Raw genomic sequence first — 14161 nt, 5'->3', positions numbered from 1 at the left:
AGAGCCTGAAGACCACTGGCTCAACCTGGAGACCACTGACTCAGTGAAAGTTCTGTTGTGGCTATAAACATCTGGTATCCTAACTCCTAAAGTGAAGCCCACCCTCGGGAAGAGAAAAGACATCCTTCCAATGCAAAGGTACTCCATTTCTTTCTGTATTAACATGACGATAGAAAGAGAGACAGAGAGAAGCAGAGCAAGAAGTACTTGACCCATTGCTAATGGATTTGAAGTTGAGCTCATGCACAGGGGCAGGGTGTGGTGATGTTGAGTGACTACTGGATCCCTGAAGAAACAGGAAACAATTCTCCAAGACTCTAGAAAGGAACTCCAGAAACAGATGCGGCACCACTTACATGCCGATTTGAACTTCTGACCTCCCAAACTATAAGATAAAATAAATTCATGTTGTATTAAGACTTTATGATGAGTTTTTTTGTCATGGTAGAAGAAGTAAACTTATCCTACATCTCGTCCCACCACTATCTCTTGGCTTGTTTATTGTTGCTTGGCTTTAAGACCACATAATAATAATAATAATAATAATAATAATAATAATAATAATAATAATAATAATAATAACAGACATGAGAAACCTTTTGAGTTGTTGGCCAGATTGTCCAAGAGACTCCCAAAGCATTATAAGCTATTGTTATAGCCCTCAGTTGCCCTATTGCTGAAGATACCAGAGTCTGGAGGCCTCTGAGTAGGAACTGAGTTGAAAGCCTCCTCCCTAAGTTCTAGCTTTCATGGAACTGAAATGTGACATGCAAGCTCCAAAGGAAGGAAGGAAGCAACCAACTGGCCTATATATAAACCGTAGCTATGATGCCTACTTATGAAGCACAGCAATGACCAAGATGGCATAAAAACCCAACAAAGCAATTGTGGCACACATATTTTGGTGGTAACCAACAGCTCTCTATTTGGACTTACAACTCACTCAACAGGAGGGAAATTATGACTAGTACTGAAAACCTAGTCATGGAACTTGGAGAAATGCTGTAATTCGAATCTCAAAATTAAAGGAAATAACTTAGGAAAAAAATAAACTGAGGTTAGAATATTAGGTTAGCTTCCAAAAGAAAATCTTGAACATAGAACAGGCTTCTAAATGTTGAATCAAACAAACAAAATAATCAATAAATGCTAATCAATTAATTATATTTTCACTCACAAATGCTTTTTGAAGATATATTTTCATCTAAACATTTTATTAGGTTCTGTGGAATACTGGAGTAAAAAGTTTCAAACAGGAATGGGGTACACAGGATGGAGGGGGAGGAGATGGTAAGGGGAGGTGTAATCAAAACTAAGGATATATGAGAAAAACAGTATGGAAAGCCAGCACACTGTAAACAGATTAAAAATATAATAAAGAATTGTTTGGACACAGGTAGTCTTCATGAGTAGATAATATTACTCTTAGAAGCCAATCTCAGTGCCAGGTTGCTATAGCTCCTTACAGGGTTATTGGTCAGGGAGTTCTCAGAGACCCCCAAAACAACATAGCCTATTACCATTGCTTTTGGTTGCCCACCAGAACTAGATGGTAATACCCTGTTGCTGACGACACCTTAAGCTGGTGGCAGGGTTTTAAGAAATCAAGTTGGAACTGAACTGGAGCTCCGTCCCTACTAGATAGCTATCATAGTGCCACGCAGGCTTCTGGAGAAGAGAAAAGAAATCAATGATCTTTTCCATCTGTGAACTCTGGAAGATAGAACAATGACTTTCTAGGTAAGATGTGCCCAATGGTGTAATAGCTATGCCTTTATAGGGATAATAAATTATTTCTTTATTGGATCTGAAGTTCAATGCTGAGTGCCAAAGGGCAGAATTCATACTCGGTATTGTAAATCTGATCAGAAGCCCAAGGTTCAAAAGATCAAAAACTATAGTGAAAAATCTACTACTATTGTTTGACTAAATGGACATGGCATATGTGCTATTTCATCTTTCTTTCTTTTTTGGTCAACTTGATACAACTAGAGTCATTTGGGAAGATAAATCCTTAGCTGAGGAAATGTCTCCATCAAATTGGCTTTAAGCAAGTCTGTGGTATAGTTTCTTCATATATGTATACACACACATATATATTAAAGTGTAATTGCATCATTACACCCTTCCCTTTCTTTCCTACAACCACTTCAACCTTTCAAATTCATGGTCTATTCCTTTTAGCTACGTCATTGTTTCCAGGTGATGACCTGGATATACTCAGAATGTGCAGATAATAAGTATATTTTTTCTGCTGAGATAGTTCAGAATAAACTAAAAAATGATTAATAGGAATAGGAAAGATATATAAAAATATTTATATAATAATTTTTATTATTACCCATTACTCTTTAGATTTGAATCTTAAGGGTGTAGGCAGACTATCTTCAATCATGTCTCAAGAAGTTAATTACTTTCTAATTATTAAAGATACCTCTGCTCAGGCAAGTGCCTGGACAAAGAATAACTACATTAATTACCTCAGAGTTTTTTCCCTTTATTTTTTATTGTAAGCTAATTTAGACAAAGAGAGAAACATAACTACTAACAATAAAAAGAGTTTGTGAGCTTGAAAACTGTATAATTATCTATAAACATCTAATCACATGCTTTGTTTGATAGAATGGTTTTGAAACTACTTCTTGAGTTTTTATGTGATGTCCTTTTGTAAACTTTGACTATGTTTTAGAAGAATCATACAACAGTTATTGGATTGGAACTCGGAGAAATGGGAGAAAGAATAACAGAAAATGTGTTGAGTTCATTCAGGAAGGCGATTGGTGGCCAGGTAATGAGATGTACAGATGCTCATTGTTCTTCCTTTTCTCACACATGATGGCCACAGTGCTGTCCCACACCTGCCTGCATGTGTCTGCAGAGCACATGATTGATATTGCAGATAGAAGGTATAGAGAGTGTGCAGTGTGAGAACAAAGACACCAGGAACAGATGAGTAATAGATCACAGGAAGAGCCAGTGGCATGCCTGAGCAGAGAGTAGGAGAAATGGTGAGGTTATGAGGTCTGTAACCATAGCCCGAGACACTGTGAAAAAAGATGTGGGATGTCCCAGTATTTTACCTCACTTGTGAAGAAGTCATTGCTCAAACACTGAAGTCTCAAGTGCATAAACAGAAATTCCATATGGAATGGAAAAAAAATTTTCACCTCCTTTCTGCTATGTTAATTGCAATTTCCACGCTGAAGCAACATGGCAACTTTGGCAAAGATAGAATGAGTCATCTATCTATCTATCTATCTATCTATCTATCTATCTATCTATCTATCTATCTATCTATCATCTATCTACCTACCATCTATCACTGTTGGGAGAGTGAGAGAGATAGGTTATATAGGATATAGCTCTGGGACCCACAAAATTTGGCTATCTAGAAAGAAATAAGGAGCCTGCAAAGAATACCTATCAGGGGAAAATATACTGAGATTGGAGAAAAACCAAAAAAGGAAAGGTCTCATGAGAGCCTACAGAGGATAATTTCAAGGTGTGAACTTAGACGAGTAGGGAAATAGAATGAGGTACCCAGAAACATGTTGTTGAATATGGAGACACAGAGTAGCCCTACTAGCATTGTGTGAGAAGAATCCACATTAGAATGGATTTATGATTTACTCACTAAGGGTTCTTGACATTTATACACCTTTCTTTCCTGTGTATGTGTGGGGGGAGGGGTGTTTGTGTTCATGTACTCCTGTTGAGCTTGTATTCTAAATGAGGGCAAATGAAATTAGGTTTTTTGTTATTTGAGAGTTCCATACTAGATTATACTGTATTTGTATAGTTTGCATCCTCTCCTTTACTTCTTAAAATTCGTCCTGTGTCCCCACCTACCCCTTTCAAATTCATCACTTCTTTTACTCTAATAATTGTATAGACACAAATACAGCCTATTGATTCCAACTAGCATTGCCTCTACATGTATATGTTTAGGGCTGACCATTTAGGAGTGAAGACAACTGATTCTCTCTCTATCAGCAGTCATTGACTGCCGGTAGCTTTTCATTTAGGGGTAGGACCATACGAAATTTTTCTTCATCCATGTTCGCATATTGACTAAAGTGGTATTTCCAAAACTTTTGAACATATTTCTTGAAAAGTTTAATATGAATATTGGGGGAGTGATGAGTGAAAATGTAGTCATGATCCCTGTTTTGATGGTGGCCAATGGGGGAAAGAAACATAGAAAACACAAAGAACAATGACAAAGTCAAGGAACATGATGGAAGAATAAAAACTGCTATTTTATTTGGGACATAGTGAAAAGAATGGAAAACTCATGGGAAAACAAGCAATAGCCAGCCAGAAGTCACTCATGTAGGAACTTATATGTAGGTGGAGGCTGCTCTTTCATTCCCGGCCGCCCATACCTGAAATAATCACACAGAAAATGTATTAATTAAAACACTACTTGGCCAGTAGTTTAGGCATATTTCTAGCTGGCTCTTACATCTTAAGTTAAACCATCTCTATTAATCTGTGCATCACCACAAGGTTGTGGTCTACTGGCAGGCTCCCATGGGCATCTTTATCCTTCAGTGGCTACATGGCGTCTCTCTGACTCTGCCTACTTTCTCCCATCATTCATTTCAGTTTTTCCACCTAACTCTTTTCTGCCCTGCCATAGGCTTGAGCAGATTCTTTATTCATTAATCAATATAAGCAACACATATACAGAGGGACTTCCCACATTACTTATGGACTATATGGGAGGCTGTATTAGTTACTTTTGCCATTGCTGTCACAAATTATTTGTCAGGGGGCTAGGGAAAATGTTTAGTGGGTAAAGTATTGCGTGTGTAAGCATGAGGACTTGGGTTCAGAGTTCCTGAACCCATGTAAAACTGGGGATGTATATATCTGTAATCAGCATAATGGAAGACTAAGTCAGGATAATTCTTGGAAGCTTGCAGGCCAGCTACTCTGGGTACACAGCATCAGACAACAGGAGATCCTACCATCCTGTCTTAAACAAGGTAGAAGGTGAGGACCAATATCAGAGGTTACCCTCTATCATCCACACAAGCATGGTGGCATGCATATGCCCATTGATACACATAAATGTATCTTCTGTCTGTCTGTCCACCTTCTTTATACACACATACAAAATCAAAGACAAACAGAATTTGGTAAAGCAACTTAAGGAAGGAAAGGTTTCTTTCTTTTTTTTGTCTCACAGTTTGAAGAGTACAGTCTCTCATAGAGCAGAGAATGATGATGGGAGCCTGAGGCAGCTGGAAGAATCATGTCAGTAGCCAGGAAGCCCAGAGATAAATGTAGATGCTCAGCTGGTTTTATCTTTCTTCCATTTTTTCTTCAGTCTCAACCCCCAGCCTGTACAGTGCTGCTAACATGCTCAGAACATACCATATTCTTGGTTAATGCTCTCTGTCCCACCCCATACTCAAAAGGGCATCTCACTAATCCCCTGGATGTTTCTTAATCCACTCATGTTGACAGTGGAATTAGTCATCGCAGCAGAAAATTAAATTTTACCCCAATATGCAACAAGAAGTCTTCACAGTGTTTCCACACAGTTGATTATGTTATTTGCTTTCTGTTTTGAAGAACAGAAAATGAGCGGTAAGGAAGTGGAGGCTGTCACCACTCTAAAGTGGTGGGACATGGGAGAATGGAGCTGATAAATGAGGCAGACTAAAGTCTCGTGTGATAGCCAGCTTTATTCAGAGCATCAGACAATTATACCCTGAGAGCTTGGAAAAGTCACATAAGTAAAGTGTACACTCATAAAGGCAAGTCACACTTTGTGACAAGACACACATGGCATGTGGTAAAAACATGTTTTTCATAGAGACATAGAAACAAATAACAGTAGCTAGCCAAAATGAATAATCTGAAGTAAATTAACTCCTATCTACTACACCTAGGGGGGACACAAAAGCGTATTCCAAAAACAATTCTGCGTTTTTGAGGAAACTGAGGTCACAAGACCCTTTCTTGTCTTGTTTTCATAACACTTGGAATTTCCTCTCGTGATGCTGTTGTTGGACTGTGTTCTGACAGTAGACTACAAATATAGTTAACTTCTTTAATTATTTCATATTTAGTGGTATAGAAAATATCATTTTTTAGTTCTTACTGTGAGGGAAATAATACTTTTTATGTGCAATTAATTGAATATGTGTCATCACCAATGACCTAGGTGCTGTTATGAGTCTTAATGTTCTTATATGTGAATAAAGTAAGCATACAGAGAGAATCTATACTAGAAATGGAGTCTGTTTTGGATATGTCTGTCCATCCATCCAACCATCCACCCATACACCCCATCCATCCACCTACCTATCATCTATCCAGTCCTAATAGGACAGAAATAGAAGTTAATTTTATTAAAAGAGAAGATGGAGAACTTGGGTATACATGAAGATAGTTTGCTGCCTTGGTAGAAGTTGTTTTCTCTGCTGGTGTCAGTTTTATCAATATTCATCAACCGACGGAGAAAGAACAGAGAGCTGTGTGGTGAAAGTGAGAAACAGGAAGGCCAGTGAGGTGGCATAGTGGGCAAAGGCTCCTGCTGCCACGTCTGACATTGTTGGTTCACTACTATGATCAACATCTCAGCTCTAGTTCAGAACCCTGAGAACCAGGAGCCCCAGTATCCCAACTTTGGGTTGGAGAGCACATATGCCTTTCTTTGGGTTGGATAATATCCACTCACATCGATGAGGACCACCCTCTTCACACAGTCCACCAGTTCAATGTCACCTTCAGAGGCACACCCAGAAATGTTTCGCCAGCTGTTTAGGTATCCCTTACCTCACTCAGGTTGACACATGAATTAACCATTACAGTATGGAAATTCAAGTAATCCAGCATTGTTGACTAAAGCAACTATTCTCTACTAACGTACAGTGCTCTCTTTTTCATATATGGTTGATTTTATGTGGCTGGGCCTCTTTCTGAACTCTGTTCTGTTTTTTGGTTGGTTGAAAAGCTTTGTTTTTTACACCAAGCTTTCAAATTCTACAATGAAGCTTCAAAAAACCCACTCTGCTTTAGTTTCATGGAGTTTTATTGAGCCTGGTACCGGCATCTTTCTTATGGAATAGAAGGTTGTCCCTATTCCTCTTAATGTGACCTTAAAGAGTGTGAAGTGACTAGAAATGGGAAGCTCTGCCAAGATTCTCTTACAGGAAAGACATAATTTCTTGGCTTCTGGGCTTGCTGACAACAAATGGCCCTTAGTGACCAACTGTCTTAGAGATTGCTGAAGAGAACAATCTCTCAAAAGTCACATCTCTTTCTGCTATGGCAAACATTAAGTGACCCCTAACCTGCTTGAAATTATTGGCTGAAGAACATAGAAGGAAAGGGTATTGCAAAGATGAATCCTGCTTCTCAGTTTTGTGATGATTTCCTCTAGACGAAACTCTGTGTTCTTCCGGGAAGCTTCTCAAGGTGGGAAAGAAACTGCTCAAAATGGCATCAGGAAGTCTCTGAAACTGACTAGATTCACTAGGCCCCCTCCTCCCCTAAGAGTAAGCAGTAAAGACTGCTAAGAGTCACTTTCAGGTGCACCAAATTGGGAAGAAGATGCTCAGACTAGCACCTGGAAGAAGTAGAGACCAGTTGAGCCACCTGGATGGGACTTGGGCCAACTGAGCTACCTGAAATGGACACTCTCCAACCTGTTGAACTGCCTGGAGGAAGTGCAGTAGTGCTCCAGGTTACCAGCTTCTGTGACCTGTCACTCATGCTGCAATAAATTCTGACAACTTCTGAGAGTAACCCCTAATTCATATTCTTTAAGTAAACCTTAAAAACCTCATTGGTCCTTCAAGCTGGAGTAGATAGATATTCGTACTTTGGTCTTTGTCACCGGCTCTTTATCTGGAGTGAGTAGACACGTTCCTTTTGTCTCTCCATGAGAAGTCTGCCACACAACAGTCTCTGTGACAATATTGTTTTGTTGAGACTGAGATTCCTAACTCCCAAATCCCTGAGGTGTTATGAAGGGAGGCTACTAGAAAAGGCTGAAGAAGCTGTAAGTAGGGCCATGTCTGCTTTCACTTCTTGCTCCTTGTCCCCTTTTGGGTATCTAATATCATACACAGGTAAATGATTTGAAATGTTATATTCTAAAGGATGGCATTCATATCTCTGTAAGATATGGCTTTCTTTTTGTACTGCGTGATTGACTTATAGATTCATCTGCAACTCCTGCATCTATTTGTGTGGTTCCCCTGGCAGAGAGGCAATATTATGTAAGATGTGTGCCAGTGGGTCAATGGTTTCTATGCCTCAGATCTGCAAACAGAAGAGGCAAGCTCATACATGGAGTATTTGCATACAATTCATGAGATAAACTAGGAAAGGATCTAATGCAATAAGTACTTAATAACTGGCAGACTGGCCTTTATTTTTGAGAAACAAGCCACTATAATACTTAGTGGTGTAAAAATAAAATAAAAAATTAGAGTCCTTGATTCTTTATTTATGGATCCGGATAGATTTAGGGAGTTGGTCATCATTCCACACGGCATCATCTGGGGGCCTGGAGAGAGAGGTGCACTTCTGAGGTGAGGACTTCTCACATGTCCATATCAGAGTGTGTTTGCTTCGTTCCTCTGCACAGACAGCTCATTCTTCATTGAATCTCTATATGGCTTGGTCATCACACAGCACCGTTGTTCCAAGGCAGTCTGGTCTCCAGTTTGGTGGGTGGTTTCTCTCTTGTGATACTTCTCAAAAATGGCAGCTCAAGAGTTCAGAGGGCACTTGGAGGTCTTAGGACTTAGTCTTCGAAGTCACAAGCTGGTAAATAAAGCTACTGGGGTCCATTCCAGATTCAAGGGGAGACGGGTTCTATTTCTTGATGGGAAAACCACGCGGGCTTATAAAGGCGGAAGGAATGATGGGGTAAGCTCCCACTGACAGCTTCATTGAGAGTTTTCTGAAGGACCAGCATTGATGAATGTTGTTTATAGATCTGGCATTTGACAAAAGGAAGGAGCTAAATTAAAGGATATTAGACTGGGTCATTTTTTTAACTCTTTGTAATTGTTTCCTGTTATTTTCTTTTTTTTCCTTAGTAGCATCCTTCTAGAAGGGACTAGATGAATCACAGATCAGCTTCTGTAACACTTTACAGAAAGACTTGTTCTTGAGCATTAGTTCATTGGCTTCATTTTTCATCTTTATCCTTAAATTCTGGATAGATTTAAAAGCCATGATTTCCAGTGTACCCAGTTTCTTCCCATTGTAGGGCAGGAACGGGGCCTTTTGAACTTTGCCTTCTAAGTGGTGCTTCAGTATGGCAGCTGATACTTAGTTTGAGGAAATATTCCTATACAATTGTTTTCTTTTTTTTCTCAAAGTTTATTAAAATACAAAAGTCTCCATTTCCGCCCCTCCTCCGAACCCCCTCCCACTCCCCCCACTCCCTCCCCTCTTCCCTCTCCATCCCAAAGAGCAGTCAGGGTCTCCCACCCTGTGGGTAGTTCAAGCTCCTCCCCCCTCCCTCCAGGTCCAGGAAGGTGAGCATCCAAACAGACTGGATCCCAAAAATCCAGTATATGCAGAGGAAACAAGTCCCAGTGTCATTGTCAATGGCTTTTCAGAAAGACTCCAGGCCAGCCACATTCAGAGAATCCGGCCTCATTCAGAGAATCTGGCTGGATCACGTGCTCGCTCAGTCCCAGTCAACTGGCCTTGGTGAACTCTCATTAGATCAGTCCCCTTGTATCAGTGGGTGATCGCACCCCTCGCGGTCCTGATTTCCTTTTTCATGTTCTTCCTCCTTCTGCTCCTCATTTGGACCTTTGGGGACTCAGTCCGGTGTTCCAATGTGGGTCTCCATCTGTATTGCCATCCATCGTCGGATGGAGGTTCCCTCTGATCTTGCCTTCCTTGCTCACGTTCTCTTTCCTTCTGCTTCTCGTTTGAACCTAGGGAGTTAAGTCCAGTGTTCCAATGTGTGTCTCCGTCTCCATCTCCATCCATCACCAGATGATGGATCTATGGAGATAAGCAAAATATTCATCAGTATGGTTATGGGCCAAGGCCAGTTCAGGCACCCTCTCCTCTGTCCAGAGAACAATCTGGGGATCTCTCCTTGGACCTGGGATCCCATTTATAATCAAGTCTCTAGTAAACCCTAAACTGACTCCCTTAGTTGAGATATAGTCTTCCCTGATCCCATATCTATCCTTCCTCCCTCTCCCCTCCCAGTCCCCCGAGCATTCCCCATTCCTCCCCTGCTCCCTTCTCTCTAACCCTCTCCCCTTGCAACAACCCTCCTACCCCCCCCATGCACCCGAGGTTATCTGGAACTCTTGTCTATTTCCAATCTCCAGGAGGAAAATTACCTGAATTTTCTTCAGGTTCACCCTCCTATCCAGCTTCTCTAGGATCACGAATAATAAGTTCAAAGACCTTTAATTATGGCTAGAATCCATTTATGAGTGAATACATACCATATTCCTCTTTTTTGGGTCTGGCTTACCTGACTCAGTAAAGTGTTTTCTTTTCTTTCTTTTTTTATTCTTTTTTTAAAATTTTTTTTATTTTATTTTTTTATTTTTTTATTTAATTTTTACTGGGAACCCCTCCAGAATCAAGTCTCTTGCAAACCCTAAAATGGCTCCCTTAGCTGAGATATAAACCTCCCTGCCTCCCCCCTCCCATTCCCCCAAGCCTTCCCCAATCCTCCCCCTCGCCCCTCTCCCTGACCATCTTCCCTTACTTCCACCCCCCCACCCCCCATGCACCAGAGTTTGCCTGGCAATCTTGCCTAGTTCCACTATCCAAGAGGATAACTATATGATTTTCTTCAGGTTCACCTTCTTATTTAGCTTCTCTAGGATCACAAATTATAGACTCAAAGACCTTTAACTATGACTAGAATCTACTTATGAGTGAGTACATACCATATTCCTCTTTTTGGGTCTGGGTTACCTCACTCAGTAAAGCATTTTCTATTTCCATCCATTTGCATGCAAAATTCAAGATGTCATTGTTTTTTACCGCTGAGTAAAACTCTAATGTATATATGTTCCACACCTTCTTTAACCATTCTTCTATTGAGGGGCACCTAGGTTGTTTCCAGGTTCTGGCTATTACAAATAGTGCAGCTATGAACATAGTTGAACAAATACTTTTGTAGTATGATAGGGCATCTCTTGGGTATATTCCCAAGAGTGGAATTGCTGGGTCCTGAGGGAGGTTGACTCCCAGTTTCCTAAGAAACTGCCCCACTGATTTCCACAGTGGCTGCACAAGTTTGCATTCCCACCAACAATGGATGAGCGTTCCCCTCACTCCACATCCTCTCCAGCATAGGCTATCGTTGGTGTTTTTGACTTTAGCTATTCTGACAGGTGTAAGATGGTATCTCAAAGTTGTTTTGATTTGCATTTCCCTGATCGCTAAGGAGGTTGAACATGAACTTAAGTGTCTTCTGGCCATTCGAAGTTCATCTGTTGTGAATTCTCTGTTCAGTTCAGTACCCCATTTTTTAATTGGGTTAATTAGAGTTTCAGTGTCTAGTTTCTTGAGCTCTTTGTATATTTTGGAGATCAAACCTTTGTCTGATGAGGGGTTGGTGAAGACCTTCTCCCAGTCCGAAGGCAGCCTTTTTGTCTTACTGACAGTGTCCTTTGCTTTACAGAAGCTTCTCAGTTTCAGTAGGTCCCATTTATTCATTGTTTCTCTTATTGTCTGTGCTACTGGGGTCCTACTTAGGAAGTGGCCTCCTGTGCCTATATCTTGTAGACTACTTCCCACTTTCTCTTCTATCAGGTTCAAAGTGGACAGATTAATGTTAATGTCTTTAATCCATTTGGACCTGAGTTTTGTGCATGGTGATAGATATGGATCTACTTTCATTCTTCTACAGGTTTATATCGTTATGCCAGCACCATTTGTTAAAGATGCTTTCCTTCTTCCATTGTATACCTTTAGCTCCCTTGTCGAAAATTAGGTGTTCATAGGTTTGTGGGTTAGTATCCGGGTCTTCGATTCAATTCCATAGGTCGACTTCTCTGTTCTTATGCCAATACCAAGCTGTTTTCAATACTGTAGCTCTGTAATAGAGTTTGAAGTCAGGGATGGTAATGCCTCCAGAAGTTCCTTTATTGTATAAGATTGTTTTGGCTATCCTGGGTTTTTTGTTTTGCCATATAAACTTGATTATTGTTCTCTCAAGGTCTGTGAAGAAGTTTGATGGGATTTTGAAGGGGATTGCATTGAATCTATAGATTGCTTTTGGTAGAATTGCCATTTTTACTATGTTGATCCTCCCAATCCAAGAGCAGGGGAGGTCTTTCCATTTTCTGGTATCCTCCTCAATTTCTTTCTTCAAAGACTTAAAGTTCTTGTCAAATAGGTCTTTTACTTCCTTGGTTAGAGTAACCCCAAGATATTTTATGCTATTTGTGGCTATCATGAAAGGTGATGTGTCTCTGATTTCCCTCTCTGCTTCTTTATCCTTTGTGTATAGGAGGGCCACTGATTTTTTGGAGTTGATCTTGTATCCTGCCACGTTACTAAATGTGTTTATCAGCTGTAGGAGTTCTTTGGTAGAGTTTTTGGGGTCACTTATGTATACTATCATATCGTCAGCAAATAACGAAAGTTTAACTTCATCCTTTCCAATACGAATCCCCTTGATCTCCTTATGTTGTCTTATTGCTATTGCTAGAACTTTAGCACTATGTTGAAGAGGTATGGAGAGAGTGGACAGCCTTGTCGTGTTCCTGATTTTAGTGGAAAGGCTTTGAGTTTCTCTCCATTCAATTTGATGTTAGCTGTCGGCTTGCTGTATATTGCTTTTATTATATTTATGTATGATCCTTGTATCCCCAGTCTCTCCAACACCTTTATCATAAATGGGTGTTGAATTTTGTCAAATGTTTTTTCAGCATCCAATGAAATGATCATATGTTTTTTTCTTTCAGTTTATTTATATGATGGATTACATTGATAGATTTGCATATGTTGAACCAGTCCTGCATCTCTGGGATGAAGCCTACTTGATCATAATGGATAATTTTTCTAATGTGTTCTTGGATTCGGTTTGCCAGTATTTTATTGAGAATTTTCGCATCAATGTTCATGAGTGAGATTGGCCTGTTATTCTCTTTCTTGGTTGTATCTTTGTGTGGTTTTGGTATTAGGGTAACTGTAGCTTCATAAAAGGAGTTTGGCAATGACTCTTCTGTTTCTATATTATGGAATACATTAAGGAGTATAGGTATTAGCTCTTCCTGGAAGTTCTGGTAGAATTCTGCATTGAAACCATCTGGTCCTGGGCTTTTTTTGGTAGGGAGATTTTTGGTAACAGCTTCTAATTCTTCGTGACTAACAGGTCTATTTAGATTGTTCACTTGTTCATGGTTCAACTTTGGTATATGGTACTTATCTAAAAAAATGTCCATTTCTTTTACATTTTCCAACTTTGTGGCATATAGAATTTCGTAGTAAGTATACAATTGTTTTCATCAAATTCGATTTTCTTTTTCTAGATCACTATTTGGGTTCTTCACTTATGCTTCTAATTCTGTTAGTTCTTCTCCTACTGTCCTTCCCTTTCCTTCTGCTCTTTCAAAGCCTTCTTCACATAGTCCTTTAGCTCTTTTACTGAATGGTGCATATCAACTTTAAGTGTTTAATTTCACAGATTCTCTGTTGTTCTCTGTCTCTTCCATTTTACAGTATATTCAGCATAGTCTCATGTGACTTAGATTGTACCTATTCTTGATAAACAATTGATTCACATATAATCTGTATCACCATGCTGCTAGCTTAGTTCTTTTAGTTTCTTGATGACATTTTTACTTAAATAATTGGTGATCCTTGTTCCCACTCATTTTAAAAACAAAGTGCTAAAAAACAGATTGGGATATCTTTTAATTTAAAAGGGACTTGCATCAGTTAGGGTTTCTCTCTCTCTCTCTGTCTCTGTCTCTGTCTCTCTGTCTCTCTCTCTTTCTCATCTATCTATCATCTATCTATCTATCTATCTATCTATCTATCTATCTATCTATCCCCATTCCTCCCCCAACCACTCCTCAGATATGGTAAGGCTTCCCATGGGGAGTCAACAGGGTCTAGTAAATTACTTTGAGGCAGGACCAAGGCCCTCCCCACTATATCCAGGCTAAGCAAGGTATCTCTCAAAAGAGAA

At 39.8% G+C, this 14161-nt stretch overlaps 1 long non-coding RNA gene across 1 annotated transcript in view; it reads right to left on the bottom strand.

Moving 5' to 3' along the window:
• Positions 1-4235: 4235 nt before the first annotated feature.
• LOC146895645 (uncharacterized) overlaps positions 4236-14161 on the bottom strand; it is a 43114-nt gene continuing 33188 nt past the window's right edge. Inside the window, exon 3 of the long non-coding RNA XR_014997512.2 lies at positions 4236-4385. This is a non-coding gene — a long non-coding RNA (uncharacterized LOC146895645). The remainder of the gene's footprint in view (positions 4386-14161) is intronic.

Source organism: Myodes glareolus, chromosome 2 (assembly GCF_982192425.1).
Source record: "Myodes glareolus chromosome 2, mMyoGla1.1, whole genome shotgun sequence".
In the NCBI taxonomy this organism is placed as follows: domain Eukaryota; kingdom Metazoa; phylum Chordata; class Mammalia; order Rodentia; family Cricetidae; genus Myodes; species Myodes glareolus.
Note: the sequence above shows the minus strand (reverse complement) of the source record. Positions and strands in the feature narration are given on the sequence as shown.